The sequence below is a fragment of the Cupressus sempervirens genome, chromosome 7 (assembly GCF_028749045.1).
Source record: "Cupressus sempervirens isolate cs-2001-9-10 chromosome 7, ASM2874904v1, whole genome shotgun sequence".
Lineage (NCBI taxonomy): Eukaryota > Viridiplantae > Streptophyta > Pinopsida > Cupressales > Cupressaceae > Cupressus > Cupressus sempervirens.
The window spans coordinates 20,653,372-20,660,228 of NC_143124.1; the positions used below are offsets into that span (position 1 = coordinate 20,653,372).

At 31.7% G+C, this 6,857-nt stretch overlaps 1 pseudogene; it reads left to right on the plus strand.

The window, feature by feature from the left end:
• LOC149545211 (subtilisin-like protease SBT1.7) overlaps positions 1–3,692 on the plus strand; it is a 54,694-nt pseudogene extending 51,002 nt beyond the window's left edge.
• Positions 3,693–6,857: the final 3,165 nt, after the last annotated feature.

Sequence of the window (6,857 nt, forward strand, 5' to 3'; positions counted from 1 at the left end):
TTGGATAACCTTCCTTATAACTAGTAACATGATATAATCTATAAAAATATATTGGAGAGTAGAGAGATTATCCCTCAATGGAGAAACTAAATAATTTTTAGTGTACCTAACTCTTAAAAGTATATTATTGAACAATAAACAAAACCATTTTGCAACTATCAAATAAGGATTTTCTCTAAAAACTATGTAACACACCTACATTCCATAGAGGTAACAAAAAAAAGAGTGTTCCTTAGAGATTAAAGAGCCACACAAGAAAAGAGGGGGACCACATGATTTAGAAAGGACTCCTAAAGATTATAATTGGCTTTAAAAATGAAACCCAAAACCAAAAAGTGGTCATCATGAATAATTTTCCATTCACAAGTCTTAAATTCCTAGATAAAACCACTATCAACCTCTATAGGAGAAGAACCCATCTCCATAGGGAAAGAAAAGGGTGAAAATTTTTACTAGAAAATACATCCTCATTACAACCCTTTGTTTAAGAAACCAATAATATGTGAAACCCTTGAAGAAAAAATTCTAAGCTCTCTTAAAAGGAAAATCTCTACCTCCATATATTCGTACCTTAGTAAGATCAACAAAGGAGGCAGAAAGAGGGAAAGAGAATAAAACCTAAAGAGTATTCGTGAGAAACTTTCTCATCTTTATAGAAGAAATTTTGACCTCTTTATGAATCATATAAGTAAGGAAGGAGTAAAATCCAAAAAATCCTAAAAAGATAAAAATAGTAAAGACTAAGAAAAAAAAGGTCATAAAGAAACAAAAACCATGAATGACAAGCTCCTTAGATCTAACAATAAATATAATCAAGTAGTAGGAAACACTCGACATGACAAGGCCCAAAGGTAAAAAAACATAATTTTCTTTAGGCTATCAAACTTAATCAGGGAAACTAATGCTAAAATATTCATAGCACATAACATGAATAGTTAGAAAAGCTATCATAGCTCAAATGAAATTCTATGAGAAACAACGACCCTAGAGTCAAAAGATTTTAAAAATACTCTAGACATCCACTAGAGTAGCCAATGAAAAGGCATACACAAGTTACCTAGCCCACTATTTGTAAGGAAGTCCAATTCTTACCATAGTAACATCGAATCCAAGAGTTGAAATAAAATAAAAAATACCAACTAGAGAAACAAGTTCCAAACCTCACCATCACACACAAGAAGTCAAAGAGAAAACATCAACAAAACTCTAAAGGGTCTCTAATAGATCAAGAAATTAATATTAGCATGAATATAAAAGAGAGAATGCCTTGTGAATAATTTATGAGATAGGGATAAATCCCACAAAAATGCATTTTGGGAACCCCAAAGTGCCAAGCTCATATAAGTTACAGCTAGTCAACATGACAACAAAACAAAACCTAAAATCCTGATGCCATAGAAGAAAAAAACTTTACACCAAAAAATAATACTTCAATCGTTGAACCTATAGAAGGTCCAACATGATCTTCATTGCACAAAGCTCCCTTTTTACCAATGTAGATTTTAAAACTCTAGCATCTCTCTATTTCTCACTCTTCACCTCCTCTTCATTCCTTTAGCCTTACTAGTGGCTTTTTAAACTATAACCACATGGTGACAGTACATTAAAGTTTGATTTTAAGTATAGTCCCAAAAGGCTTATATATACACTTAATCACTTATTTGGGTCCCAATTATAGTACCTAAAGTGGAATTGGTTTTGAAAACATTTTTTTCTCTAATGATTCAATGGGAAACATGGGTTCAAAGAAAGCATTGATAATTTAAATTTATCATGGAGAGAATAATCCTCTTGCACACACAAACTCTAATGAAATCCTTCCATTCTTTATGCTTTTATGAACTCTCTTATTCTATGTAAAGTTCTCATTTTATTATACAAAGAGAGTTTCATCAACTTTTTATTTTATCTATCATTTCTTCACCTCCAAATGCCATTTCTCATAATTTTTGAAAACCAACAAATATGATGATGGATATCTATATCTCAATCTCACTACTTACCATACCATAATATTTGTGAGGGATCTCAAAACCCTCACACATTATTGGATAAAGTATAAATGACGTAGTTTAATTTTATGAGAGGCTCTTATTTTTTATATATTTTAATTTTTCTTATTCTTTTATATGTCACTTTCTTTCTTTTAAAAATTACTTTTAATTTTCTAATAATTGATAAGTGGGACATATTTTGGACAACATGTCAAAATACGATATTGCTACTAGGATTCAACAATGTAATTTTCAAGTCAAATACATTAACCTACGTTTCATATCTAGTGGTTCACAATACAAGAGTGATTTACCTTTGTGACCATCACTAAGATGCAATGAGTGCAAAGTTTTCATTTATTCTTGTGAGAGATGAGATCTTGTAAACCACTACTCATAAAATATTGGGTAGTGAGTTTAACTTATAAACCAAATAACTGAAACCCAATAGCATTATTACAATTAATATTTATTATTGAAATGTTGGCATAAATGAGGCCAATGTAGAGATATGAAATGAAACTTATAATTGTATTAATTAATAACTCATATATATTTAATCCATGCAAGATTTTATTTAATGTTAAATATCTTGAAAATTGATTATATTGAATTTTATTCTATAGATAAATTGTTTTCATATTAATGATGATAATGGGACAGTTTAGATTCTTTGTAATTTATGAGTGGAGTTCTCTCACTGATTTGTCCCAATTTTGGAAACAATGAGCGTTACATTGTCTATTAACCTTAAAGGCTGCATTAGCATGCATGGACTAGAATTCTTTTGGGCGGCCAAATATAGTCCAAGTCGTATAACCTGTCAGAGGAACGTTGCAAGAATATTCTCCATGCCTGTCCAAACATTTAAAGCTGCATTACCATGCATATATGCTAAAGTTATTTTTAGGGCAAAGTATACTATTAGCAATCTTTAATATCCACTAGGAGAGTTGCATAACGGATAATATGAATAATTTGTCGTTCATCTGCAACCAACAATAGAATGCCCAAAGTACGTCGTCCATACCATCCCAAGCATATAAATGTACCTTCACCCTATACAATATTACTCTACCACATTCTTCTCTTTGTGTTGTTGAGCTTTTTTTCTTCGTGAAGTTATGGCAGAAGCAAATGCAAGAGAGCAGAAAGATGGTGAGATCTTCGGTTTGGATGGCAAGGAAATTGAAGAGAAAATGGTGGGTTCTAAAGACTCCAGTGAAGCAAATGATGCAGTGCAAGAGGGTTTGATAAAAAGTATTCTTCCGTGTGAAGTAATACCGGCGACAAATGAAGAAGAGAAGAAGAATGAAGAGGAAAGCCATGAGGAGAAAACCAGTCTTGCAGATCCACATGTTAATGGAAATGTGGAAAATGTTCTTCCTCCAGCTGCGGTAGAGCTCAATGACCCAAATGAGAGTGAAGGGATAACGGATGAGAAGGGATCAATTATAAAACCCAATCTCACAAGCATATATTCGTCTACTACTGTAACTTCTCTTTAACTTCTTAGCCCAGTTTGTTTAATTTGATTGTTTTGAACTATAGAACAATATTTTGAGAATCACAATTTAATTTCCTGCTTTATATTATATGTTGGGATGTCTATATGCGCACCCTATTGATCAGGAAGTGGGAAACAAAGAGAAGAATATGAAAGACGCTCTGAAGGAGAAGGCTGAAGAAAAGTTCTAGGACATCGTGAAATTAATGAAGCTGAAGACTTATAAGACAATAAAGAGGCTTGGAGGACAATAACCAATAAAACTTTTAGAAGTGATAATGTAATGACTGGACATGATGTTACGTTCATTTTTGGAGTTTTTATGTTTGGTTTGTGTTATTTCTGGAATTCTGGAATAATAACTTAATAATATTTATGTTCTATTGTCCTCAATTTCTCTTTAGCGTAACGTTCTATGTTGAATGTCCATGCACTAGTGAATCTATTTATTATATTATTTTCAAATATTAATTTTATTTTAAAATATTTTTGACATTTATAAATTTTTAATCAATTATATTAGATGTTTATATTACAATTTACTTTTATCAATTTGGAAAGCTAAACTTCTTTTTTGAGTCTACAAAAAACAAAGCTTCCACAAGTACGGGCAAAACAGTTAAGATATAAGAAAGGCTCTATGGTTAGGCAGCTGCATAAAATCTATATTTACAATATTTTTTTAATAGTTTCTTCTATACATTGGGAAAGTTGGTTATAAATAGGGTTGGGGCACAAGGTGTTTTGTAATATATAAATCTTAAAATATATGCCGGAAAATAATAAAAGTACATGATTTCTCTATGTTGTCATAAGACTAGTTACTAGGGATGATGATACATATAACATGGGAACTGGAAGAGTTTTCAGCTAAATATAATATTTAAAGATTACCTAGTACTAAGCTCGTGCTTGATTGAATAATGGTTAAGGTCTGTATCTGAATACTAGAAAATGATGATGAATTTGAGATGCATTACAATAGGGTTTAGCATCTTATGGTTTTAAAAAACAAAAAATAATGAATGATTGTAAGGAGGCTCTATCCAAAGGAAACTATAAAAGAATAGAATATTTTTTTATATGAAAATGTAAAAATTCTGTTTATATGAATGGCTTCATATGAAATTTTATCTTGCTATTGGTTTGGGACAGAAATTGTCACTCTCAAACATTACAGACTAAAGAGATTAAGAAGAAAATTAAGCTTCAAAAAAATAAGTCAACTTTGAATATTTAACACTTTAAGTTTTGAAATGAATCTTCGTATGTGATGTTTAAGTTATCCAAATGCTAACTCTATTTAATGAAATAACCCAAAAATATAACAAAACTAGTAAAATAAAGTAGAAAGGTATTATCAATTCTCTATATTGACTTCTGGTGATGTGAAGCTTGCACTTGGTTCCAAAGAAGCTAAAGGCCAGATAAATTTCATTCAAAATCTATATTTGCCATTTCTTCAACATATTCTACAGATGAAATGAAAATACTTTTTAGATTAATCAATCACTTTTCATTCAGCCAAACAATTTACATGAAACTTATGCATAGGTTTATATAGCCTTATGTAATATCGAGAACTTGCATATTTTTTAAGCAACCTTTTCATACAAACTATTATGGAGTTTGCTGATTGGCATTGCAGATGTTGTGTAGTTGAATTCGCACATATCTACAAAACAATTCTGGGGCTATTGGAAATGATGTTTATCTCCCATGCAAAAAGTAATGAATGGTTTGGACAAGTAGCAAAGGTGTTGGACATTTGACAATTAGGATGGTATATGTGGTGTTACCGAAGCCTAAGTATCAAATACAAGTGTCTATCATCTAAAAATTAGAGCTTATACAATCAACAATTATAACACAATTTGAAAAATCAATCATGCATCGTCTGTTTGGCTGAAGGGGAGTAGTCTTCCTTTTATATGTAGCTACTAGACATGTGCTACAAGTCATAGATTTTGTTTGCCAAAATCTGGGAGAAGCTTTTGTCTTGGTCTTTCGCTGGTGATTTCATGGGATAATATAAAATAGTTGCAATGGCAGCATCTTTCAGAAAAACAAAATAGTATATTTTTGAAAGATTATAGTGTTTTGATTGTGCAAAAATGGCAGTTTCTTGGGTGCAATCTATTTTCCTTATCAATTCTAAGGCTGAGAAAGGTAAAACGTATATGCTTATATTGGGATTATCATGGTTAGAATGAATTATGTTGAAGATACAATATTTAACGTATTATATATACACTACTACACACTAGCACCATTAAAGACGTTAGTTAAAGACAAAATATGAAATTTGTCTTTAAAACATTTTTTATATTTAAATTATTTTAAGTCTTTTAAATAAAGACAATAGAGAAACTCGTGACGTTTTCTAAAATGGCTGATTGTTAGTTGCTCATTAGCCTAACCCAGTTTAGGCATTCTTAATAGAGCATCATCCGTAGTTCTGAACAGGGCATCATCTGTAGATTTCAACAGAGGCAAAAGGTCGGTTCCTCATGGATATGACTGGAAGTCATGACAAGTTCCTTAGTTATATCACAAATGTTTCCTAGATCTATCATACCCTCGCGCCATCGGCAGTTCTCAACCAAAGCAAAAGGGTTGTCATCATGGATATGATTGGAAGTCATGACAAGTTCATCATTTATATCACATTTTTTATCCCAATATATCATGCCCTAACTGTCGGTGCCTTCAACCAGAATGATTCTGATAAGCATAATAAACAAGTAAATACCCTAATGATCTCTTGCAAGTTTAATCATTTCTGCTCGATTTCCTCTGTATTTGCATTATACTTTTCTAGTTTGGCGCAATTAATATGGTCTTTGGGATTTTGGGTTTTCAATCTAATAGAAAAAGATCGCTTAGGCTGGAAAATGTCAACTACTAATAGCCTTGGACCATCTCAAACACATTAACTAAGGTAAGACACTTGTCGTGGCTGCATAATATATTAATAAGCTTTCTTTGTTTTTATATGCCCTACTGTGTGCAGTATCATGATCTTTTAATGATTTCATTGAGATTATAGGTTTTACAATGTTTTTCCCTAATTTGACATGGTTCCTTACCATTTATCTCTCCGCTCCATGGATCCTCCTAGGGTTTTGATGCATCAAGCATTTCTTTAGGCCATGCTGAATTTTTTCTTTCTTGTATGAAAAGTCTGATCTCAACTCTACAGAATACCTTTATCACTGCTCACTCCTCCTAGATTTGTGAAAGTGACAGTGAAGGTGATAGTAGCTATCAGAGTTGCGACTATTGATAAACTTTGAACTGATTCCTTATGGGAGTAGTTGTCTTATGTTTTGTTTCCTCACTTATTCTCAATCCCA